Source organism: Caloenas nicobarica, chromosome 1 (assembly GCF_036013445.1).
Source record: "Caloenas nicobarica isolate bCalNic1 chromosome 1, bCalNic1.hap1, whole genome shotgun sequence".
Classification (NCBI taxonomy): Eukaryota; Metazoa; Chordata; class Aves; order Columbiformes; family Columbidae; genus Caloenas; species Caloenas nicobarica.
Genome location: NC_088245.1, coordinates 201,854,054 through 201,882,034, shown reverse-complemented (window position 1 = coordinate 201,882,034; position 27,981 = coordinate 201,854,054).

The window sequence follows — 27,981 nt, the reverse complement described above, 5'->3', positions numbered from 1 at the left end:
CTATCATAACTGTTATATCAGTGATGATTAATGATAAATACTGAAAGTCTTCCCATTTTTTGAGACAGTAGCAGAAGACCATGTAAAATTTTATCTTACAGATCCTGGCATTTGGGTCTGTTGCCTCTCTTTGTATCACTCCACACCTTTGATAAGTCTGGCTTCATCTTCTCTGATGAGATGGTTGTGGATATAATAAGGTTTCTTTTTCGGCTTCTCTTCTCCAAGCTGAGCAGTGCCAGCTCTCTCAGCCTCTCCTCATCAAATAGCTACTCCAAGCCCTTAATCACCTCTGTCGGTTTTCTCTGAAGTCACTTCTCTCTGTCCTTGTCCTTCTTGTACTGGGGAGACCAGAACTGGATGCAGTCTTCCAGGTGTGTCTCACTAGAGCTGAGCAGACTGCAAGGATCTCCTCCCTTGACCTGCTGGCAGTTTTCTGCCTAATGCAGCCCAGGATATCATCGGCCTTCTTTGCCATGAGGGCACATTGCTGGCTCATGGTCATTTTATCACCCACCAGGACTTCAAGGTCCTTTTCTGCCAAGTTACTTTCCGGCCAGTTGACTGCAACCTGTCCTGGTGCCTGTCATAATTCCATACACAAGATACAAGGCTACATGACAGGTAATTTAGAAGCCTCTGTGTGCCACATACAGATGTGCAAACACATACAGATAGATCTCATCTCCCTTGCACAAATAGATTCAAGTTTGTTTGCAGTCTGTAAATGATGTTGCTTTGTGAGCATTGTATAATGTTTTAATTAGAAAATCCTGCAACAGCAGGGAGAGATTTAGAGGGTCAGATGGATATTCTTGCACTTGCTTCTCTGAAAGTCATGTGAAATTATTGTCCTAAATTAGTTTAAATATATGTTTTAGGTTTTCGGGTCATTTTGATGTTATATGGACATACTTAAGAAAAATGAAACTTCTGGTTTACTTTCTCCAAACGATACGCACAACAGTCTATATCACTGATTTCTCCTCATTCTGTTTTTATACTGATCACTATTTTCCCTCTACTTCAAACTGTTTTCCTGTTCTGATGCTTTGGCTCCTATTTCAACATGCTGCTGCTAAGTGTTTCTGTCAAGTCCATCAATTCCAGTTTGCCAAAGGGGCATTGTTGTATTATTGATTTCTCTAAAACAGCACCTTTCTATTCCCCTAAAATCATAATGTTTGTTCATCAAACTTCACCCTGAATTTATGCTAAGATTAGCCAGCACATGTAAGGGACACCCTTCCATATCTGAATTTTGCATGCCTCTTCACAGAGATCTTTTCAGCTCTACTTTTTTTATAGTGCCAAGTACACCGCCATGATCTGAAAAGAATTAAGACAGCACAAATATATGCTCATCTGTAGCTCTTTTATAAGCCAAGGCCTGCTGATCATAATAGTTTCTCGTGATTTGTGACCAATGTTCAAGCATGGTTTATTTAAAAGTGGTCAAAAAGTCTCCAGCTTTAAGTTAGTCACAGAGATCTTGTTCACACAAGATCACCATGCACTTTGGTATAAAGTGGACATTTAACAGCTGCTCAAACCTGAAATATTAGTAGTGCTGCAATGTACTGGCAGATATATAGATATAGATATAGATGATATAGATATAGATGATATAGATATAGATAGAGATAGATAGAGATAGAGATAGAGATATATAGATATATGTATAAACACTTTTCAGCCCTCATCTGCTCTCTGTAGGTGTAAACACATTATGTTGTCTCATTATATAAAGTTAGTCTAAGGTCTCTCAATTAATTGCTTTATTCATAATCTATCTTATCTGTTTGTAGGTGTGCAGAACTGTTATGTGAGTGTAATGATTATGGAAATGAGAAAAAAAGGAAAAATAGAATTGGCTGGAATTGGTGCAGTAATAAGATTATTTTGAGATTCCATTTTGATACAGGCTAACCTAATAGAGCTGATTATACTCCGTTATATTTATTTGCTTTTTAAGAAAACTCAAAATATTATTTTGCATTTACCATGTAGGGCAATTGGCATCCTGAAAATCTGTTTCTGTTCTGGTCTAATGTATGTTATCTTGTTTTTTATGACATGATTTTCATTGATTCTGTGTTTATGATTAATTTCAAATCTAGCTAATCTCCAATAAAAATAAGCAGAGCTCAGGGGAACAATATTGGCATTTTATATGGAGGACTGGGTACTTTAATGTTACAGTTGGGAGGGAGATGTTATTTGGCTGAATTAGAGCAGCATAGGTCTTGGATTATCAAAAGAAAAAGTGGTTTTGGTTAAAACCATTGTAGTGCTTTGGGAGTCAAAATTGCTTTCACTCAGAAGTTACTGTAGCTCAGTGAAATAAAAATATTTTGGTATGCGTCTACTGTCTTTAAAATTCCATAAAATGAAGGGAAAATGTTGAGTATTATCTGGACCAGCTGGATTGTTGGACTGAGGCCAATTGTATGAGGTTCACCAAGGTCAAGAGCTGGGTCCTGCACTTGGGTCGCAACAACCCCAGGCAGCGCTACAGGCTCAGGGAAGAGTGGCTGGAAAGCTGCCTGGCAGACACGGATCTGGGGGTGTTGATTGGCAGCGGCTGAACATGAGCCAGCAGTGTGCTCAGGTGGCCAAAAAGGCCAACAGCATCCTGGCTTGTATCAGGAATAGTGTGGCCAGCAGGACCAGAGAAGTGATTGTGCCACTGTACTCGGCACTGGTGAAGTCACATCTCAAATCCTGTGTTCAGTTTTGGGCCTCTCACTACAAGAAAGACACTGAGATGCTGGAGAGAGTTCAGAGGAGGGTGACAAGACTGGTGAGGGGTCTGGAGCACAAGTCTGATGAGGAGCAGCTGAGGGAGCTGGGGCTGTTTAGCCTGGAGAAAAGGAGGCTGAGGGGAGACCTTATCGCTGTCTGCAACCACCTGAAAGGAGGTTGTAGCATGGAGGGGGTTGGTCTTTTCTCCCAAGTAGCAAGTGATAGGACAAGAGGAAATGGGCTCAAGTTACACCAGGGAAGGTTTAGATTGCATATTAGGAAAAAATTCTTCACAGAAAAGGTTGTGAAGCAGTGGAACAGGAACCCAGGGAAGTGGTTGAGTCAGCATCCCCGGAGGTGTTTAAAAGATGTATAGATAATATTCTTAGGGACATGGTTTAGTGCTAGATTTAGGTTATGGTTGGACTCAATGATCTTAAGGGTCTCTTCCGACCAAAATGATTTTATGATTCTATTTGTTAGACAATGGCTTGTATAATACTTAATTTTGGTACATAATTTTGTATCTTATGGCTTAATTTGTCAGTTTAAGAGGTTTTTACTGTATATGTGACCTATTAATGTACTTTGTTTTTTAGGTTATTGCACTGTTGGTTTTTTATTTGAATTTATCAGTCAAACCATTAACATATATAAGTCCCCATGATACAGGACATAAATTAGATCATGATGTAAAGTTCCCTTCCTTTGTGGCTTACTGTTACTTAATATTTAATGTTATTGTGTTGGAATTGCCACTTCAGTCATTTCCTCTGTTACTGTACATTTCCTTTTCTGTGGGAGTACCCTGGAGGTCTTGTAATTTGCAGATGATGGGGACATTCTATCAAGATTTTGACCGGTATCTTAATTATTTACCATGTCAAAGATTCTCTACTGTTTTTCTTCCCCCCTCGTGGGCCATTTACTAAAGAGCAATTTGCTGTTTTGGAGATAAATTAGCTTTATTTTGACTTGTTCTAGTACACAGCAAAAGAACTGTAAATGGGCTTTTTCAGGTCATCAGAGATCCTATTAAATTCTGCTGTCCTCATTTTTCACAGTCTTAAAAGTTCTATTTTTGGCCTCCTTAATAACAACAAACATCTTGACATTTGAATACTGCAGTTGCCTTTTTCTAAAGCCTATAGAAAAAAGATGAGGCGAACTATTGCAATTTGTTAGGTTGTTTAGCATTTACAGACTTATTTGTCTCTCTGAAAGCCAGGTCAAGGCTGGACAAAACTGACAGCTGGCTAATGGGCAGTACAAGTTTTTGTCTTCTGCCTGCTCTGGCACATGGGACTTGTGCCACAGAGGAGAAACGCTTTTGTCTAGGCTAGATCCACACATGTGGGAGGAAACCAGCTGGGAAAGCTCTTGATGCATATCATGGGTCATGCCTTGACATGTCCAATCCAGTCTCTTGCTGAAACAAGGTGGTGAGTTTTCATCACAGTTTTCCAACAGGGCATAAACTGGGCATCACTTCCCTTTCCTGTCTCCTCCTGAAAACAGTGGTACAGACTGTGAGAGTATAGGCCATATGCCGATTTTTATATGAAGGATCAGGTTTGGTTGGCTTGGACTACGCTTCAGTTAGTAACACAGCTCTCAGAGTATTTTCTTCTTTCCCCTGACTTGAAAGAGAAACTGTAGTTACTACATTTCTAAAGTGGCTGAAGTCAGGTGGAGGTGATGATTAGGGGAGTGGAGCATCTCCCTTGTGAAGAAAGGCTGAGGTAGCTGGGTCTCTTTAGCTTGGAGGAGACCGAAGGGTGTTTAATGCTTATAAATATGTAAAGGGTGAGTGTCATGAGGATGGAGCCAGGCTCTTCTCGGTGACAGCCAATGATAAGACAAGGGGCGATGGGTTCAAACTGGAACACAAGAGGTTTCACTTAAATATGAGAAGAAACTTCTTCTCAGTGAGGGTGACAGACACTGGAACAGGCTGCCCAGGGAGGTTGTGGAGTCTCCTTCTCTGGAGACATTCAAAACCCGCCTGGACGCCTTCCTGTGTAACCTCACCTGGGTGTTCCTGCTCCGGCAGGGGGATTGGACTAGATGATCTTTCGAGGTCCCTTCCAATCCCTAACATTCTGTAATTCTATAATCTGGATGGTAGGACCAAACTAGAAAGCAAAACCAGGTTGATTCCAGAAGGTCCATTTGAAAATTACTCTCTGCATACACAAATAAAACAATGTTTCTGCTGATTTTGCTTCCCTTTGCAACCCTCAAAATTAACTGTTTGAAAATCAACTGGAGACTTAAAAAACAAGACAGTATTATTGCATAGTACTGTGCTACTTAACTCGTATTAAATTAATTTACAGATGAAATGGGACTGTTAGATAGTTTAATTCATCATTTAGTTATTTCCAATCTGTGTTTCGGTGTCAGTGTTTGCAGTATGTGCAGATATGGGTCTGCTTTTATGTATACAAATCAACTCTTTCTTTCTTAGATGAAGTATATTACGTAAAATATTTGTCATAAATGACCTGTGTGCAAATGGCTATGTGATACACAATGATTAATTTCTTACTCTACTTCACGTGTCACTTTGCAGTTTGTGGAATAACTTTGATACTGTCTAGATATTAGTATAAAATTACATTTATATAGGACATTTCATGATGGAGGGTCCTAAATGTGCTTAGAGCCTCAGCATGCCCGTATGAAAACTACTCAGAGGTCACTTAATTCACTGCTGAAATGTAGCAGCTGTTCATGCAGACATCAAATGACAGTATCCATCTAAGTATTTCTAATGCCTCTATGTCCAGATTACAGCATCCTCTACAAAATTTATGAAACTGTATTCTACGAAGAGTAGAGTTCACTTACCCTCTTAGTTTTAGCGCTTTTATCAAGCTAGTACGGCCTTGCTGGTTAAACTGTTTGAAAATCTGTTTTCTGACAAAAAATTATAAAAAGTGAAGAGTACAGAGCTAAATCCTACCTAGTTAGATTGTTCTTGTTCTTCAGGCAACAACTTCCATAGATGTTAATTGATCACAGCCTCGCACCAGAAGGTCAGCTAAAGTCTTGTAGTCCACGTGTAAAGACCAGCATGGAAAAATAGCAATAGCAACTGTATAGCATTGAAGATCACTACTTGAAACTGCCTCAGAGGGATTTAGGCAGAAAGTAAATACACACAGGCCATTTTGTTTATTTGTTTCAGGAAACTAATGATAGTACCTATATTTGTCTGTAAAGCGACAATGCTTCTCTCCTTGGCCTCAATTCTGAAAGTGATATAGACAGAGAGAGGAATTACATTTAATTAGAACTACTGGTGACATGGATTTCTAGATGCAATAAAATACTTGAAAAAAAGTGTCTATGCTTATCTTCATCTCTTTAACAATTAAGAACTATCATGAGTTTCATCTTTTCAGTACAAGCCAGCAAAATATATTCCTGCAACTGTCCTAGTCACTCTAGATGCCTAATTTCCCTTTGAAACATATAATCAGTATTTTGATTCTCATCTATGTCATGATTACTGAGCCTTTTAACTCCATTAATCAGGAATCATTGTATAATACAAAGAGACTTGAGGACTACATGGTTTTCAACTAAATTTTATGGTTTTATTTTTTTCACTGTGTTGGTTGGTTTTTGTTTGGTTGGTTTTGGTGTGGGTTTTTGTTTGGTTGTTTTGTTTGGTTGTTTTCAGCTTAATGCAACATATGTACATCCTTCTATGTTGGTTCTATCTCTGGATCTGTTGTTCCTTTCTTTTAGCTGTACAGCTTTCATTTCTGTTGCCTTCATTTCCAAACACCAAGCTATTATTAAAATGCTATCATTTTGGAAGACATTGACAGATGATCAGAATGTCTGGAAAGGCTAGGGGGAAAAAAGCAAATATGATCAAGAAAGAGTAATGGGAAGCATTAGATGCAGCTGCCACACCTGAGCTGTAAGTTGCAGTGCTAGAGTAGGTATGCACAGGAGTGGTATGTAACAGAAATAACTTACAGTCTAGGAATAGTACACTAGAAAAAGAAATTATTGACAACTCTTAGGTGTACACTGGGTACCTCAGTCATATGAATAACATGAATATGTATTTTCTGGATTTTTTTTCTCTGATTTTGGGCCCTACTTGTTCTTATTTTTGAAAATTTCTGGGAGGGATTTGTACCCATAGAGACTGCCAATTTCAAGACTCCGAACACTGAGAAACAACAACAAAAAAATCTCAGATTTTGAAGAGCTTAAAATTGGTGTGAGCAAGCAGACAATAAAGCACTAATTGTAAGGAGAAGATGGTGAGATTTTTCCTCAGTTGGGATGTTGAATATGCAGCAATGATAATAACATCATGATTATTCCTAATGGAGGCATTGTTTAGAGGGTGTTTATAATTAGACAAAGATTTTTCCAGTGTTTTGTCCTGACCAATTTGTTCATTTTGATGGAAGAATCAATAGTGCTAGCCACAATAATTGGGAAAATTAGAAGCAACATACAACACAATATGCATGTCCTCCTTGTTATAACTAGCATTTAGGCATTGCCTTGGCAGAGTGGCAGCACATATGCAGAGGCTGGAGACTCTGCAAACTGACAGCTGCTTAGATTTTGATCATTATTCAGTTTCAAATGTACTCAGAGTAGCTGTGAAAACAGATGAGGAGGCAGGGAAGCTCTACAATGACAATGTCCCTGATAAGGATAAGTATCTCACTGCTAATTGAAGGAATATGTGCATAACTTCTATGAGTGCCAGTTGTGCTGTTTCTCTCAAGCTGTTGCCGCGGGGCTTGAAGATTTCACTTAACTGCAGTCACTATGTTAAGGCTTTAGAATTACAAAAGCTACAGATGAAAAAATATCCTAAATGAAAACCCAGGGCATTTTTTTTCTGTTTTGTTTTATTTTACAGAAAGAACATTTGTTTTACTAGAGAATATGAAAAGAGAGAAATATCCTCAGAAAGGATGAAGAATATAAATTAAACATCATTTTTCCTCTTTGTACTTGTTTGTACTTTTAGAAAATGAATAAATGTTGTGGTGATACTGAAGCAGGGAGGCATTTGTCTATGCTGAGAATCCCAGACATGGGAGAAGGCAAGCACACAAACACACCTAATCCATTAATTGTTCCACAACACAAAAGAAAGAGAGGAAGATCCATGAAGATCTTGCCATGTTATTCTTGTGAAATAAATGAGCTTTTCTGGAGCTATATACCTCAGCATTTATTAACTCATGTTGTGACCACTACTTTGTTCGCAGCCCGTTTAATTGGCAAATATGACTTTTTATTTTCCAGTGGCCAATGTGAAATGAATGAATGGCTTGTCCTAAGTACAACTTTTACTATCTTTCCAAAAGTATTAAGGTCTTAGTTTTTGTTATAAAGCTATATCAAAGACAGGGCAATTTACTGGTTTCACTTTAAGAGTTGTCCTGGCATTTGGTGAGGTGGTATGAGAGAGCAGATTGGAGAGAGAGCGAGGGAACATATGAACCTAAAGACATATTCTTATAACTGCTGGCCTCTTCTCTCTTGAAGGAAAAGAAGACACTAACATAACATTTTTAACTAAATGGCACATTTTCATAGTGTATTACCCTATGAAATTTTATGACTGGAATCACTGCAAAGGAAGTTCACAATAGCACTTATTTTAAAAGTCCTGGAAGCTGAAATGTGCACTGGGACTGGTCTAGAAAAGTCCTCAGAATCAAAGGCAAACATCTGATGGATAGCCTTCCTCTCAACTGTATTTCTAGTCATTAAGTGGGAATTAAATGATGTAAGGAATCCTTCTAGCATGTATCATATTGGCTGAATTCCATCATAGAACTTATAACAGGTACATGACGTGATTCTGCTGAGGAACAGATTTTGGAAAGGAAATACATTATAGAATATAATGTTTCTGTACTTCTAAATATGTCTTGAATAACAGAGAGCACTTAATGCTACATAGTTAATGGTATTATCAATTTACCATACATTTTTAACATCAAAACTGGCACTTTTGTTTTTATCCTCAGTTGTCATTACTTCTATAACCATTTAGGTGATATATACATCTACTCTTCACTTTTCACAAAGGTCTAAGTTCTCCAGTGCATAAGAAATGAATGAAGCAAAAGTTTGTCCTTGGAAGTAGAGGGGATTCTCAGTTCCTTCCATCCACCAACACTGTTTAGACTTGCAAATAATGTGAATAAAAAATACCATCTAGATTTGTGGCCAGGCTGGCATATGTGTGAAAGTTAAGAAGGAAAATAAGTCAGCTGAGATGTCAGTCAGAAGATGTTTAAGCTGTAATAATGAAGAGGATGAAGGGTTCTGTTCTAATTTTAATTAACGCTAAGGGGACAGAAGGCAAAATTCACATTAACATTCTGAGTAATGTTGAACATTCATTGTTTTCTGGCAGTCTTAGTCAGCAGCCTATTTGAAGCAGTCAGTCTTAGAAAATTGTATTATGATATATTGGTTTGATCACCTTCCTACATCTGTTTGGAATGCAGCTATCAGTTAGTAAACTGCAGGAAAAAAAAAAAGGCATCTGAAGTACTTCATGGGAAAAAAAAAATTAAAAAAAAAGAAATAAAATTAAAAAAAGAAAAAATAAAGAAGAAAGAGTACATAAAATACACCAAAAATGTAAATTTCATATCTATATACCAGTAAGGAATATAAAGTCATGCCTGAGTGATCAGATGTGATTTTCCCTTGTTGATATTTGAAACAAGTCCTACAAGTGCCATATATTTTTTAACCCATCTTTGAATAGAAAGCATCTTTTATCGTAATTGAAATATACATGGAAACATACATGGAAAACTTTATGTTGAGATTAACCTTGAAAGCTGTGCTAACAAATTGTGCTATCATAAACAAAAAAACCATAAAACTGCACCTCTTAGTATTATAGCAGTCATCTGATACCTTAAGTGTTAAAAACAGAAGAATAAAAATTTGCAGAGCAAGTTCAAGTCACTTGGACTGTTAATTTGTTTTTGCTAAGTCTATTTTTAAGTATTGATTTTTGATAAGGGTGATACATTGAAGGAGCTGGATTTTTTCATCTAAAAGAAGTTGCTTTGCTTTTTTTGTTTGTTTATTCCTATGTGGACAGCATATATCTTCATACAATCAAAATTTTTGATTTTTTTTTTTTTAAACAGAGAAAGAAATGTGAAGTACTTCAGTGTTCATTTCATAATAGTTTGTGGCTATCCAGTATAAAAAAAATAAACCTTAAAATCCCAGGTTTGTCTTTTCCTAAACTTCTGCATACTTAGGCTCTGGGTGCATATACTTTCTATTAGATGTTCCCCTTGTGCCTAAGTTTGTGCAGTCAATGATCCACACTGTGAAAAGGAGCAGTGAAATAACTCACATCACAGCCCCAGAAGGACTCTTCAGGGAAGTGTTCCCTTGCCTCTGGAGCCTGAGCTGGAAGAATTCAGGACTTGCTTCCCAGATAGATACGACACCAGCTTGAAATGAAGCAGGAAATTAAAACTGTAGTGATAAAATTCTTAAAAGACAGACTAGAAATGAACTTTTCCCTGGTCTTGCCCCTCCCCAGAGTGATCCCCAGTGACTAAGCAAGTCTTTCTCTATCCTTCCAGTGATCATGGAATATCCCATGGCAGCTGGAGCATCCGTAGCAGCAGAGATTGAGATAGCTTCATCCTGAATATTTTTGCCTCACTGTTTAGGACAGCCCCGTCAGAGGTGATAGACTGGAGCTCTTGTGCCCCTAAAGTAGAAAAAGCAGTTTGTATCTTTCCTAATGAATAAAAGACAGGGATCTGTTTCTTGCTGATTCAGCACTGTTGTGCAGAGGACAGTTTATGGCTCCATCCCAAGCCAGAGCCAGACACCCCTATCCAGATGCACCAGTGAATCTCTTACACTGAGAATAATAGCCCATTCCTCTCTCTGGAATTTCTTATTTCTTATCTTAAAAGGTTTTGTGCTCTCTCAGCTGGCTTTTACAGCTCCTTGTTTTAGACAAGTATCTCTCCATTCTGTTCGTAAAATTTAGGGCATCAGCTTAAAAGCTACTTTCCTTGCAGTTTGTACAGAAATTTCTGGAAAATCTTTAGTGCTATTTAATCTAAATAAATGAATACAACTATATTTTATTATTCAATTGTGCTTAGCAGCACAAAAGTCTCTATTCCAAAGAGATTAAGGCTTCCTTCTTAGTAACCAGGTTTACTGGGAGAGGAAACGACTTTTTCAGTTCATAAACAATTACAGAGTTTTGCAATGAAAAATATAGATCAGAATGGAAATTAAATTTAAAATGTACAAGCCACAGAATAACAAAATGGAAAGTGAAACCCTGTTAAAGCACTGAACTCATCTGTGGGAGACAAATTTAATACATTTGATTTCAAGTTTCACAAAACTTGGCAAGTAATCTACTCAGTGGTATTCATTCTGGAATATCTCCATCTCATGCCCCAGTGTAATGAGGTTCAGCCAAAATATAAAACCTTCATCAGGAGAAATTGGGATATCAACCCTAAGATATTTATCCTATGTCTAGCAGCTGTGATGTTTTGCTGATGATGAGGTACTTTTGTTCACAATCTTTCTGGATAAAACGGATTGCAGGACTGAAACCAGGTCTGCCTTGTCTACATACCCTGCATGTAGCAGTGGCCATAACTGTGTCTGTTTTGTCTTAGAGTAAACAAACAAACAAAAAAAAATCAAAAGAAAAAAATAAATTTGAACTGCCTTCCCAGGAGTATGTTTTTCAAAACTAGTAAGTTGCTGTGCAACATTTCAGTTCTGATTTGTTTTAGGCAACTGCTACAATGAAAGCCTAACCCATGAAAGTCATGATGACTATCAATGACTATCAGTAGCAGGTGTATTGAGTCAGCATGGAGTCTCTTACAGTTACAGGCTTTTGAATATATTAAGAATTCTTTGGAAATAAATGTTGCCCATCAGTTACAACAGTGAGGCTGACACTGCAAGGGTTGCTGTATAGCAGGCTTGCCACCGTGTTTTCAGCACTATTTTGATTGGAGTTTTCCACCAGAAGAAAAGTGAAAACCTATAAACCCTCTTCATTAATTCTTAACATCAACTGTATTGATGATGATGGCAAATAATCATAATATTAATTAGTTTAGACGGGCAAACAGTATTCAGCAATATTTTAAAAGCCATGCCAAAATTATAAAGCATTAGTCAAACTGTCCAGTATTAATTCAAACAGCAGCTGCTGCTGCTATTTCATGCTATCAAGTGAAGAGAAAGATCATGATGAAGAAGAAAAAAAATAAAATTTGCTCACCTCTTAGAATTACTAGCTTATTGGTTTAGAGTATCATTTCATATAAATGTTGTGCTGAAAAAAAATCACATTTTCGAGAAAAACAAACAAACAAACTAGAAAAGTATAGAATAAACCTCTGTCTTACAATGCTAAAAAGTAAACTAGAATCGTCAGGAGTCAATGACAATTATAAAGCAATTAGGAAAAGAAAGGACATAGCACCTTGTTTCCCATTTAGAAGGTTATCCACATAAAGAGTTGTCAAGTGCAGCCTTATCAAAATGACGCTTTTCAGGATGCAAGTAACATATCATCTATCAGCACAAAATGTGCAAACAACTATGCTGCCACTTTTTGACTGAGGCATTTCCAAACACAGGTGAGCACTATATATTTATATCTTGTTGCTCCGCAGATCGTTGTTCAGGTGGAATTTAATACTGTTTGTGTGCAGAGAACAAGGAAAAGAAGATTATACAGGAGATGGATGAGTGTATTTCAAATTGCTTCCCACTTGTTTTCTCTCACCAGGATAAGATGCATGAATAAATATTTAGTAGAAGAGAAAGGAAAATGATAGGAATACACTCTTTCACATAGGTCTAGGGTATTTCTCTCTGTAATAGTCCCTTTGTTCTGTGCAGTGAGTTGAGACCATTCTTCCTGTGATTAAATGAGTAAAACAACTCAATAAACGCTATTCTACTCTGAAAAATATAGACTCTGTATATAAATTAGAGTGCGTAGTTCATTATTTTTGTTCTACTTTCAAAAATATTTTGATGTTAATGTTTGGTAAGCTTTTTGCTAGCATCATTTGAAAGATCTTCAAACCTTTAATATTTAAAGAACCATGTTACTAGAAGAAAAAATAAGATTTTATATAGTCTATAGCTATGACTCACTTCAGGGTTTCTTGCTGGGAGTCATCTAGTAAGACTGCAGGAATGAAGCATAAGACATTATACTTTGGTTTCCACTAACTGCTTTCACCCACTGCACAAAAGGACATTTTATTATTATAGAAGTATGATGCATATTTATTTTTGAGAGAACATGTTGCAATACATGAATCTCTGTAGTTTATGTTCTCTAAAAGTCAAAATTAATTTTCACATCTTATCTGTCATGGTACTGGTATTGAGATTACATGTAACGAGTATAAATGTTCCCTTCTATATGTTGCTTCAGTTGAGAGGACACCTTCTGAATATTCGGTATGTAGCTGCAGGTAAATATTGAATGGACTGTGGACAGGACTGAGTCCTGTTGGCCCCTTGCAGGATATGGAGGTTTTGTGCATAATGCTCTACAAATGTCAAGAGGAAAGCAAACTGTCTTCAGTACATCAGAACTGCTGAAATACTTCATGCCACCAACATAAATTTGGCTTGGTTTAGGATTTATCATATTAGCGTAATTTAGATGGTCTTGCACTTGCCCTTCTTTTTTATGAACTTTCTTAGGAGCGTTAAATATATAATAAAAATTTCTGTATGTGTCTCTTGATTATGGTTTGGACTACTGAAAGAAGGTGAGAGGAATTTCTTGCTGCTGTGGTTTCTTTTCTCAGGAGACACTTTTGTAAGTCCATGGCATGGTGTCCCAAGTCAGTAAGACTCTAGATATAAGTTCTTTATCTCATGGCCAGACCCTTCAGGATGCCCAGATCTTTGGAGGAGCAATAGTAATGAACTCCAGGGATGCCAGGTTGCTCTCAATGCTAGTCTGTACAGCACAGCAGATATAGGGAGACCAAGTTCAAGCTGTTACTGCTTTGTATCTTTCACACAGGCCACTACTCCATACTCCTCATTTACAGAGGCACTGCAGATTCTGCTAGAGTTGGATCCTTAGGGCATAGATAGCATTATTGTCAGTTTTCCCAGGTGAAGGTCAAGGCTCTGAAAGAGATAACCTGGAGGTTAAGGCCTAGTTGTGTTTGTGGTATTTCCAGATAGTGGCTTCCAGGATGAAGTTCCACAAGCTTGCCAAGTGATAGCTGCCTCATTAAGAATAGAAACAGTCAACCTTTCCATGCTGACTTGCTGAGAACTTTAAATTAGGTCATGACATTTTTATACCTTTTTAATCAACCAGGCAAAAGGTTTGTGAACCAAAGGTAAGAGGATTACTGATATCATAACTAAAGAGATCACATATATGACTTAGTTGGCATAACAGAAATTGGGTGAAGTCACATGACTAGGACAGCAACATAAATAGTACTCTTTGCCTAGGAAGGCTTGGCTAGTGAAGAAGGAGACATGGCACAGTTTATGACTGATGTAAGCAATTTCTTCAAGTTACCTAAGAAACAACACCTGCTGAAAATCTGTGTGTGGTAATAAAATGGGAGAGGAACATGGGTACTGTGACTGAGGTTGCTGCTAAATTAGAGTGATTACATGGATAAGATTTTTTTGTGGTCAGTTAGTGGAGTTCCCCAAAACATAGATCTTAGATGCAGTGAAAGATCTAAACTACCTGGACAACCATTTAGGAAAAAAACAGAGCATGATCTGGATTGACAAGCAAGTTTTGGAAAAGGTTGGTCATTTAAAAAAAAAAAAAGTTAAAGACAAATAAGTGGAGGGAAGGTGGGGGGAAGTTTTGTCTATAACCTGATGGTTTTCTTTGACTAAGGGGATCTGTCTGAAAAAATGAAATAGTAATGCAATTTATATAAACATTAAGAAATAAAATTCACAAAGTTTGATAAAGGAGATAGAGATATCAGGAGAATAAAAACATGAGAGAAGTGTGTTTATTTAAATTACAAGATTTCGTAGTGAAAATAGCTTGTGGTTATTCCAAGTATTCTGAGAAGGATGATTATAGTTCTATGGCTACAATTGTGAACAATTGCAAGGAAATGTGGAATGTGATCCTTAATAGATCAGAATTTTTAGGCAAGACATATTTCTTAAACATTCAATGTAAGCAGTTTTCTAGAAATGAAGTGAAAATGTATCACTATTTAAAAATAAAAGGAAGTGGAACAAATCCTAACATCTTAACAGTTTTCAATTTGTGGAAGGGAAGGAATAGACAAAGTCCCAAATCCAGAACCCACATCTGATTTTGCTAACCTTGTGAGAACAAATATTGTTCACATTATATAAGAGATGACTTTAATGGTGTTTTTAGCTGCAGCACAGTCTGCAAAATGTGACTAATTATCTCGCACAGCTCTAAGAAACTCATTTCCCAAAGGAATAGCAACAATAAAACTTCGTCCCCATAGCACTTTGCATTTGTGAGTCTAGAAAAGATTTATAAAATTCACTAATTAAGTCTCACAAACCTCAAGAGAAGAAGTAAAGCAACAGTTTACTAATTTTTATGGTGCTGCATACCCAACTAATGTGACTTGCCAAAGGTCACACAAAGACAGAGCTAGAGATCAAAATAGATCCATCTCTCTTAAAGGCCAATGGCATAGGAGTGCCCAGCAAACAATGTTTTTCTGCCACAGTTCGGATCACTGTGTGCCTGTATCCACTAAAATGTTATTGAGCAGTCTCTTGCTATAATTTTCATCCTCTTTTTTCACTCTGCTTTGTATATTAAAATGGAAATGGTAACTTTCTGTATAGTAGGTATAATAAATTAGCATTTTGTAGGGCAGTTAGAAGAAGTTTGAAATTCTTTAAATATTTGGTCAGTATGTATAGTGTCATTAATGTGTACCTTATTAACCATAAGGAGGAAATAAAGGAAGACTTCGTAAAGGGGAATTTGTGGACTTAAAATGCATGATATATACAGATAATACAGAAAATACAGATATATACAGATGGGTTTATTATTCTGTTTGGATGATCTTTTGCTAAAGAAGGAATAAATTATTTTCTTTATTGTACAAAGATAAATATACATTTTACATGAAGGAACCTAAAACTTGTGTGCCCACAGCACTGAAACTGTGGGAACCTGGTAGGTCTCATACCTGTAAAAGGACTAAAGGACAGAGAGATTATGGCCTTTCTGTGATATCTAAGGGAACCTTCTCAGACAAAGAAAAATCTGAGACTTAATAGGGGACTCAAAAGCTATGTCTAACATGTTAAATAGAAGGTATCAGAGATCAGTCCCAGGCTGAGAGGACAAATGACAGCAAATGATCATTTGACCATAAGGGAAAACTGGTTAGGGATAGCTCTTCTACCCTCAGATTTTTTGAGATGTAGTTGGATTTCTCAACAGAGGTAGGGTATGAAGTTAAAAATTGTGTGCCCAGAGCATTTCAGCTGTGGGCAGTTAAGCAGTGTGGATAATCCAGAATGATAAACTAATTCTTTAATCTCCTTTTTTGGACTACTGATATACCCAAACATGGCCACTTGAAAAGCACTAGTTCAGAAAGCCTTGTCAAAGCTGTGGCAACTGTCCCAAGAGTTTTGCAGGAATTTTCAGCAAGTAGATGTTCAGGGGAAAAAAAAAAAAAATCTGCACTGTACATTTTTCAATGACTGCTTTTAAGCATGGGCCAAGTTCCTTAGGTTTTTCTTGCATTAAAAAAGCATTAAATCACAAGGCCGTCTTGCCTGAAGTCAACGGTTACTCATCTAAAGCATTACAGAAATAGGATCCTGAATTAGATATTGACCTTATGGCCTGATACTGAGAAGGTAGGTTCTTTAGTGGTAGGAAGAAAATGAAAGCAATTTCCTAGTCTCAGTCCCTCATTCCTCTTTATATGTGAATAAACTCTCATACAAAGTAAGGCAAACCAAAATTCTGTAAAGTGACTGCAAAGTAATTAATCTTAGAGTGAAAGGATGAAAACATGAAGTACTGTCAGTAATTTACTTTGCTGTAAATAGGTTAGACATTTCCAAATCTGAAATGCTAGCTCAAAGAAAGACAAGGCAAGCAGTCAGCCACTCTGTTGACATCACCCCATTTATGGTTTTCAGCAAAATTATCTTGTGCATAAACCAGTCATAAATTATGAATATCTGGGATGGTTTATAAACCTTAGTGTGGGGATTTTTGTTTGTAGTTAGATGCAACTCTTTGGTAAGATATCAAAACATAAGCACTAAACTGCTGTGTTATATACAGCAAGCCTCCTGATTTCTAGAGTCAAACGGGTTTTATAATAATTAATGTAGCCTACTGTTCCAAGGCCTTGATTTGCCTTCTAAATCACAGGTGCACATTACCATTATCTTGTAACATCAGCTCCTTCTTTGCATGTGTTAGTGATTTGCATGTCCTCTAGATGATAGAACAGATACACCTGCGTGCTGAAGGGCTGAATAAATCATTAGTCAAGGCTTATGTCAGGCTACTTTGGGCCCCAATGCAGCATTTGATTGTAAGCACCTTGTTCTTCAGTTGCTTCTGCACTTCTGTTCCCTGAGTTATTCTGCCTCTTTCAACAGAACATCTTCCCTGGAGGGAAGCAGTCATGTGCAGTTTGCTAGGTCACCATCAAGTCACACAGCAGTCATAAATACCTTTAGAGAAATGAGAATTTATACAAGAACAAAGGCTTCTTCAGGAAATTGACTTATCTTGGGGACTTAAGTTCATTTGCAAACTCTGATGTTCTTTTACATGCAGTTAGAGCCTAGTGATTCATTTTTGTAGAATAATATGTATTTAGTGTACAGGGACAATGAATCCTGGTGAATCTTTGTAGTTAACAAATCTACATTCCTCAAGGAGACTTCAGAGGAAATATTATGTAGAAGTAGGATGCCAACACAACAATGCCAGCCTTTGTCATCTACAAAGGCAACCCAGATTAACGAGAGAAGACATGCTAAATCTAGAATTATGTCTGTTATGGCATTATGAATAACACTGGGAACCCACCCAGATATTTGGAGTCCAAGTCAAGTGCTGATCCATAAAATAGCTTTTTAGCTCTGCCATACTAATCCTATTCTTTGTAAAACAGAATGCATTTATGTGTATTCCTTAATTTCCTATCAAGAAAACATTAATCTGCTAACTCTAATCTTTGCATACTTTTCTCTTGTTATTCATACTGATCATTCCTGCTTAAAAATGCATAACTGATCATACAACAACTTATCTTTTCAGCATTTGTTGAATAATAATTTAAAAAAAAAGCTGACAAAAAAACTGGCAGGAAAAGAGTTAATTCTTTCACTCTCTTGCTCTTGGTTTTTGTATCTGTTTTTAAATTGTTATTATTAGTTGATCAGCTTCAGAAATGGTGTTTTATGTGATGCAAAAATATTGTAGTTATCTGAATTACAGCTACAGATATCTTCTCCCTTAGCACTTAGTTTTACTGCTCCAAACAAGAACTTGGCCATCACATTTTAACATGAAATCTCATTGATGTCACTGCTCAGTGCTGGCTGAGGAATACCCATCCTCTTCCCTTCCTTGCTCCTCCTCTGATCTTAGCTGTGGTGTGGCACTGGGAAGCACAGGATGTCAGCTTACCGGTTTGAGACCTGGACTCTCTGGAAACGCTCAAGGTCATTCCTATGGGTTCAGCAGTGACTTGGCACTAGTTATGCCCAGTATGCGATCCTTCCAGATCCAGAGTATGTGTATGTCTAGCTAAGGTTGCATGCTGACCTATACACTAACACTAAAACCAGGAAAACTGAAGTAATTCTAAAGCTGGAATGAACTTTTTAATATTAACTTAATTAGGGCATGTGAATTCAGGACTGATGAGTTACCTTGTGTGTAACTGTGACTCAGGCAGATACAACAGTACTAATATACACAGCAAAATGTCTGCATAGTGCGTAATATGGAAAGTCAGTAATACGGCGAGGTCTCATGTAACCCTAGAAATTACCGTTTAAAACAAAGGTTACAACTTATTTAAAGAGAGAAATTCCTTGCAGAAGAAGACGTATTCAAAACCAGTAAATCTTTATGTTGTTAGTTCACCCAGAATGTTATTTTTAAGGTATAAACAAGAATAATTTGATTTAATGTTTATTACTTATGCATAAAACATACTGAACTAAATTGGAAAATTATCCCATTATGTTTCCAAGTCCAATTGAATTAAATAAATTAAAAGGAAAAAAAAAAAAGGTTTCTCTAATCTTTCTTGAGTTACCAGAAAGAGGTTGATTAGGTAGTGTAATTGCTGAGGTTCCACATAATGTGCACGTGTCCATAAGAGTGCATATATATATATATAAACACAGAGAAAGCTAGGTAAATTAAACCAAGGGAATGTCCTTGGACAGCAAATTATAAAAAATTATAAATGTTGCAATGCTTAGCTTTACCTACTATAAAGTAGAATGCAATTTAACCCTTGTTTGGTGTGTTTAGAAGGTACTGTTCCCTTGAGAAACTATTATTTAAAAAAAAAATGCTTCCATTATGCCTCACCCCTGATTTAGTGCACCCTTGATGATGTCATTACCATCATTGTATGCCACACAAAGAGCCAATGACATGCAGTGCAAAGCTATCTGCCCCGAAAGATGGTTCTTGGAAATGTACTCCATGCATCTTGGCATATCTCACTAAATATAACATGGAGTATGGATGTTTCATTTATATGAGTCACGTGCAAGACTTTCCATCTGCTAACATGCTTTGTTCGGTGTGAAACGCAAGTCCAAGAGACTTAAAATAACTGCTCACACATGCGAACTTTTTGTCAGAACTGAATGTAGTGATTTCCATAGGATTCCTGATTTCTGTTTGAGAATAGAAAGTATCTTATGTCCTTGTGTCTCTCACTGTGATTTCTAGACAAATACATGTATTATAGAATTCCCATGAGGTGAGGGATAATTCAGCTTATTTCAGACATTACAGGGTTTTACATGCACATAAAATAGTTGACTAAAGTAACCATGCCTAAGGCAAGCATTCCAGCACAAATGTTGTGTGAATACATTGAGCTATAACAGAGCATTCTAAGAAACATTTCTTATTGGTCACACAGAGGAAAAGGAAATGTTGAAAAATGTGAAAATTTGAATACTTTAAAATTGGCTTAATCTTGCAATGTATTTCAAACAGATCAATGAAAGAACTAAATCACACTGAAAGATTAAATAAGATCGGTCATTTTACTGACAGAATTCAACTTTGTTGTGGAAAACATTGCATTTTTCTGTCTGGTCTCTAAGGATATCTTACTTCTTCGGCTGGTCAGTATGAAACTCCAGAAAACTTTCTTGGGCATAACTGAGCTTCAGCTCCAGATGGATATTTTCAGTTTGATGAATATGTAAAACTGATACTATTTTTTAAAATTTAATTTATATTTATACTTCCAAATATAGTACAAGTTGTTAAGGCATAAATAGCCATCCGGTGTTCACTATACATTTTGCAATAAGACGTGATGGTCTTTGTTGTGTATGTCTATTTGTTTTAACTTATTTTGATGTCTGTCAGATTTATAATCTGGATCTTGCAGCTGGGTTAGTATTTTTAGAAGTCTAAAATTAGATCAAAGCAAGCTGATTTGTTTGTCATACTAACACTTCATATGTAGGATTTCCATGAATTACCCAAGTGAATATTATAGCAGCTTAAACTGTTCTCCAAGGGTTCAAACATTGCTTTCAAGTGTGGGAGGGATTCGGAAAACATTTTCTACATTAAAATTTCCCTGAAATCTGCTCAGCCATCTCTGTTTCCTTGCTTTGTCTTCATAGATGTGAAGTGAATTACACAAATATATTTCATTTGCTCATGTAGGCCCTCGACAAGCCCTTAAAGATATGGTTCTGGTTTTTTTGAGTGTTTTTCCAAATAATAGGGAAGGGAAAGAACTCCTTCTCTGAATAGAATGTAAATTAATAGTCCCAGTTGTCAGACATAAGCAGCTCTCTGGTGTTTGATGGTATATCCCCTGGATACTTGTCTTCTTGCCCTACCTCGAAGAACATTGTAGGGCTCAGTTTTATATTCTCATTTCACTTAAATCCTGATTGCTTGTGGAACATATGCTGATTATACTACACAGACATGATACTTTTACTAAACCTGTAGCCTTTCTGAATTCCAGGTCTGCAGGAGAATAGAAAAACGGTTTTCTAATAATTTTGTCTTATGACCGTCATAAAAAAAAGCACGTAGCTTTGTGGTAATTTATGATAGTACATCTGCAGGCCTACAGGAGCTTGGAAAATCTATCCTGCTAATGGTGTTCTAAACTAAAATTATTATGCATTCATTAAGTTGCAATAAATAGAAGAGCTAATGCATTAAAGTTAATAGGGCTGCTGGAGATATTTACAGTGAATAACAGTATGAATAGCACTCAGATAGATATGAATCTCACTGGGAAATCCATTTCAGTATAAAGCATGTAAAAAGTTGAGAGTGAGAATGCAATGGATTGGTGCTCATGGCAGGCTACTGAAAAAATGTGTCACTTGGCAATGAACTCAGTCTGGGTGCACCCATTACTTCTTACAGCTATTTCTAGAGATATAATTACAGTATATAATTATGGTACATATTCCTCTTATTCTTCAGGTGGTGCTATTTCTATCACTTTTGAAAAATCTATCTAAATACAGTATGCCTAATTTTAGAACAATGGTTTGGTGATGTGGAAAAAATTAGGCCTAAAATGAAAGTGGTTAAGGATGCCCATATTTTTTCAGCAAAGCTGTAGACTGTAATTGCTCTAAGTAATTAACTGAAAATGGTAATAAAAACAAACTCCCAAATCATGTGTCATTAGGACTATTAAATGCTTTTTAGATTCTCTTGCATATGTAGTACTGCATGAGCATTTAACACTTAACTTTCCCATCAGCCTAAACTGGAATTAATTGACAGCACTGAGTTTTCAGTTGTTTGCAGAAAGTGTTCACTAAGGACATATAGCTCATTAATTAACGTTTGCACATATATCTTACTTGCCTAGCTAGTCCTCTCTATTAAGAAATCTCTGCTCATATATATATATCAGTTTTGGTTCTGTAAATTATTCTCCCTCTCTCTCTAAGTATTACTAAAATCTCCATTACAATGTTTGATTAATGAAGGATGCACCTTTTTCCCACTTTTTCCAGTCCTAAGCTTGATGTCCCTATAATTTACCATCCTGTATGTTTTCCTGAACTTTGTCCAAAAGAACTCAAAATCTGGGATTTAAGACAAGCGTTATCTTCTAATTTTCAGTTTGAAGTAGGCTGGCTAATGTGTGTGAAGGGTAATGCGATGGTCAAAAATACCGACAAAACTGACAAGAATACTGCCTGTAAGAATAAAGTTGACATGCAAGGGAAATAAAGTTGAAAATATCAGTAAGACAAAAATCTGAACGACAGTAGACAAGATTAGACACTAGATAAAACAGGTGAATTTGTACATTTGTGAAAAATTAATATTATGGATGAAATTACATTCTCCAACTACATTCAGACTCTAGCATTTGCCTAAGAAGAATCACACGTCTCTGCGATGGATCTTCTTTCTGTGCCTTCACAGTCAGTGTACCTGTGATGTACAACTGCATTACAAAAGACTCTATAAAATGTCATGCAATGAAGGCTTTGAATATGTATTTCTTTTTGGTAGTATTACATTGTTCCATTTTAAATTATTATTATTTTATGAAAGCCGATATTATTTTAAACAAATTGTACACCACCACCAAGAAAAAATTGCTTAAAGCAGTGTGGGTTATTCATGTTCACACTGCTCAGAAATGTCACCAAGCTGAGTAGCTACTGGAAATTCTTAAATACAAGTTATTGTAAATAATGCAACTGTTACCAAAACATACAGGTTTTTTTAGCCAGGACACTCTGTCCTGTGCTAATCATATTACTCTAAGCACCTTACTAATAGGCCACTGCCGCATTTCATCTGTTAAAATCTAGTGTAGCACTCAAAATCTGGAAAATAAAAGGAAACACATACATAAAATCAAGAATTTATCATTAATTTAACTGAAATTTGAACAATCTAATAAAAATAATTAAAAAAATAAAAAAGGATGATTAGTCTTATGGTTGTGGAAAAAAACAGAGAAACAAAAAATACAGTAAAGAATGTTGTTTCAGAAAAAGTGTCAATAGTGACACAGTGGAACCTGTTACACAAGAGTTCCCGCTATTTACCTCATTCTCTGCAGTTGTGCTCACCCATCCCTGGTCCCTCTGGTCCCTGCAGTTCCTGAGGTCAGTCTCAGCAATGTGTTGCAGTGACTCACCAGTGTCTTGCCCAGAAGGAATGTGAAGCTAATAGCCTGTTTCTCCATCTTTAAGTTCCACTTGGGAGTAATTGTTTTATGTTGTTTTCTACCCTCCTTTTAGACCTGGCTCTTTGCTGGTCTTCAACTGCGGGTTACATCCACGTCTTAAAATATGGACTGTCTCACTATGCTGGATACTTGCTCTTTGCTGTCTTTGTTATACCTAAAACTGGTTTTGCCCATTTCTCAGGTCTGCATTTCTTTAACTGAGTATAGATCAATTCTTTACAGCTCTGGGATCTCCAGTGTCATCCTGTGTCCCTTTTCTTCTCACTCCACATGAGCATTGCTCTGCATTGCGTCTTCTGTCTACACTTACGAGGCATCTGCCACCATACGGTGTCTGTACGCCTGTATACTACACCATTATACTAGGGTCAAAAATATTTAATTCTACACAGGGCCACTATTTTTGCTATCTATATAGAAAATACAGTTATATCACATACTTCATTAAATGTAAGAAAAAGTAAACCAAATTAATTAAAAATGCCTCCTTTCATCTGTTGCAGCTCGGTCAGCTAAAACAAAGCTTTAGTCAGGCCAACACAAGCTTAGACAAAACCTGACAAGTTCACAGGTCTTGCAAAGTACGATAACTATGATATATATTCATCACATAATCTTCACAAATATTTTCATATTACATTTTTATTTAAAACTGTATTTCACGTGGGCAACATTGTCCTTCTTCAGATACAGGTTGGTTTTTTTAATTTATTTTTCAAAGTAAAGAAATAAAATGGACTTACTCTTTCTGTACCAAAATAAAGAGATTTGTAAGTGATATTATACAGGCTGGCAATAAATTAATGAATTCTAGTGGTTTAAATTATAAAAATTGTTTCATATTAGCCTTTGATGCTGCAGCAATTTATGATAGGACAGGACACACTGTTTATAAGATCCGCCATTCAAGTTATGGCCCATTAAGTAAATAATTGTTCACAGTATATGTACACAGGTACACACTGTCTCTCTTCATCTATGTGCATACTGAAATTATCTAAGAAATTGGATGAATGGAAAATTTACCTTTACCATTGTGATCCATATGTCTAAATCACTTTCCATATGTCTAAATCACTTTCAATAATGTAAGAAATAGCTAAATAATTGCTTTATTTTCTAAAAAGAAGCAGTAAGTTATGAAATATTTGGTGAATGATTTAAAAAGTAAAACATAAAAAAAAAAATCAGACTTGCTTAGAGGTAATTTCAGTTAAGTAATAAGATATATAATTACGGAGCCATGTAACTGTGACATTACTGAAAGTATTCTAAATGTGTCTTTTCACACATGTAAATATTTCTCTGAGAATGTAAAATCATGCAGTCATAGAATGATTTGGGTTGGAAGGGACCTTTAAAGGTCATCTGGTCCAGCACCCCATCAGGGGCAGGGACATCTTCAACTAGATCAGGTTGCTCAGAGCCCCGTCCAGCCTGGCCTGGGATGTCTCCAGGGATGGGGCATCTGCCACCTCTCTAGGCAACCTGTTCAAGTATTTTACCACCCTCATTGTAAAAAACGTCTTCCTTATATCTAGTGTAAAACTACACTCTTTAAATTTAAAATTGCTACCCTTTGTCCTGCCTGGGCACGCTGTCATATTCCTGATGATTTGTTGCCCTGTACTTGCAGGCACTTTTAGAAGTTTTGCTTCTCAAAGTTGAAGGCCACTCTTTTTTTTTTTTTCCCCCTTAATTTAGGTGTCTCTATTTTGCAACTGAAACAGTGTGCTTTAGCCTTTCTGACATTTACTTGTGTAGTTTCTTATGTCATCACCTACACTTCTAACAGATTTTGCAACACATGAATTTCCAATATCCTGATAAAATCCACATATTCACTCAAACGGAGAGTAAAAAATGGTTGTATCACAGATAATAGTAGCATACATTATATGATACTCAAAACATCAACAGAAGGCACTGCAGTTACTTATAAACCTTATGTATAATTACATCGCAAGAGAGTCACTTTGCTTGTCCATGAACATGCATACTTTTCAGAAGCTCATTTATTCATGAATAATAAAAATTATTTTTTCTTTTATTTTTTCCTCTCTCCCTACCAAAAATAAAACCCAAGAACAAAACAAACTAACTTTTTTTTTTTTTTTACTGTGAAAGTCATCCACAGGAAATAGATATTTAATGAAAAATACTACCATAATGAAACCATTTCAACAGGTTTCTGTCAAGCAGCCCAGCAAATAATTATCTCTCAAATTATCTCATTTGTAATAAGCAGGATACCTCTTAACTGTGCATTAGTCTTTCTTTAAATGGAGTTAATGGAGTCTATTTAAAAATCAACTAAAGTACACTTAATATTATAATACAGATCAATCCCTTTAACACTTTAGTTCTCTATGAAACTCCTTTATTTGAGGAAAGAGAAACTTATCCATCAAAATCCTCAAACCTGTCCCCTGATTTTAAGCTTGCAGCTTCCCTCTTTTGTATCTCCTCTATGGCACCTCAAAGTTCGTCCTTTGTGGGGTCTCAAAAAATTCTTTGTCAGTGTCCTTTTCTTCTTTGCTCCCAACCAGACCTACCAGTTTCCCTGTGAAGGTCTGAACTGAGGTCTGCTGAATGTAAAGGCGCTCACAGCTCCCTGCAGTGCGTGTCCCTGGGAACGCCATTTCCCAGCCTGTGCAAAATCTCTCTGTAGTTTCCGTTGTATGATAGTCCATTGGGTCATTAATCCTCAAGTTTAGATGAACGATACCCAGCAGAATGAAAAAACATCTCAGTTTTACATGCCTCTCCCTTTAGCAGGAGTCACCACCAGCAGGTACTGTTGCTGCTGGGCTGGAGTCACAGCTGACTGAGCTGAGGTTGCAGGCTGCAGCACACCTGGGACACCCAAAACAAAAGTTCTTCCCATCTTTTTTTTTTTTTTTTCTTTCCTTTTCCTCTGTGTTCTGTTGCTAGTGAATACATATATGCATTTTCTTAAAAAAATGTGATGGTTCTGACAGAGTAAACTGACAAGTGCTTTGATTACTGAAATCATAACCTATACAGTAACCAGCAGGAAATCAAACTCTAGTGAAGTGATCTGTATATTCTTCTTTCTCTTTTAAATTTCATTTAGCTTCCTTATTAAAGTTGCATTTGCCAGAGACCAAGCATTGTATGTGCATAACTTGATTTTTGACTTTTGTAGATTAGTTTCATAAACTTAAGAGTCACGTGAGTTAAATCTATTTAATTTCTAAATATTGTCTGCTCCAGTTGTGTGCAGAAAATCCTTATAAATCTATTACTCTTTCTGTTTTTCATCCAAACCTGCATTGAGTCTGTGCAGGGTTTTTTCATTCATCTTTAAATTTTCAGTGGTATGTAAGGCCACACTTGCTTTCCTCCCTTATTATTTTGTTCTATAAGAAGCACCTGAAGCAGGCATTATAAATTCATTGAATCCTCAGGAGTTAGGCATATTTCAAATGAAATACCTGTAGTGTCATAATTTTCTGTAGCTTGTTACTTTTAATTCAAATCCTTTCTATCCTTTTGACCTGATCCAGAAAGTTCCAAAATTACCATTGTTTCAAGGAAACTTCAGCCAGTGGCTGCACATGTGTGACAAGAGAGCAGGAGTTTGGGAAGGAGACGTCTCTGTGTGCATGTTTGTGCGTCTGCTGTAAATATGATGAATAAAGAGAAGTTGAGAGTCTTAATACAGCAATGTCACAAGCTTAACTTGTGACTCGATTGGCATGACAGAGACTTCTGATAATTCTCATGGCAGTATTATTGATACTGATTTATTATTATTTTTTTTTTCAGTAGAGACACAGAGAGAGAAAAGAGAGGAAGAGTTGCCCTACATGTGAAAGGTGGATGTTGATGTTCTCAGGTTTATAAAGTGCATAGGAAAATACACCTGTTGAAAGACTCTATCAATAATAAAATAGATATAAGCAAACATTTAGTCATGATGCATTTTATTAGAGACACCTACCAGGAAGCTTAATGAGGGACTTTTGTGACTAGCTAATAGAGCTGTTAGAAGCAAGAGACTTAGCCAAAAGAGAGAACATCTGATGAGAAATTTGTGTTCTAGAAATTAAATTCTTATAAACCTTTGAAATCTCTACAGCAACTTCCTGAATTTTGTTGTGAAGAAAGCAGTCATAGGGAATGTGCTCCTAGACTTTGTAATCACAGGGAGGAATTTGTAGAGACTGTGAGGGTAGAAGGCAGCTTGGATAAGATGATCGGGAATTGGGTAACTTCATGATAAAAAAAGACAGGGGAATGTGAAAATGGGCATAGTACATTAGAATAAGAGTAAAATGTATATATGGGCAGAATCAGTAAGAGTACAGCATAAAATCAGAAACAACCGGCAAGGAATAGCAAGTGTAAAAAGAAGTAATTTTGCATGGATATAAGCATTAAGAGAAGGAACAAAGAAAATGGTAGTTTGCAATTCAGCAGACAGGAAAGGTGACAATAAATTGCTCTGTAAAATCTTAAATATTGAATATCCTTTCCTTATTCAAATGAAAAATGAGAGGTTTCAGGAGATGGCAAGTAACTAACACAATCTGAAAATAATGAGGGTAGTAGTGGCAATATTCGTAGTGGGAAGCAGCATGTATGCTTGCCTCTATTTTACTCACCCCTGAGTATCTGTTTATGGCCACTCTTGGGGTTACTGGGTTGAATGGACTTTTGTCCTGTCCCAGTGTGGCCAGTCTTCTAGTAAGGTAGATGCATGTGTAGG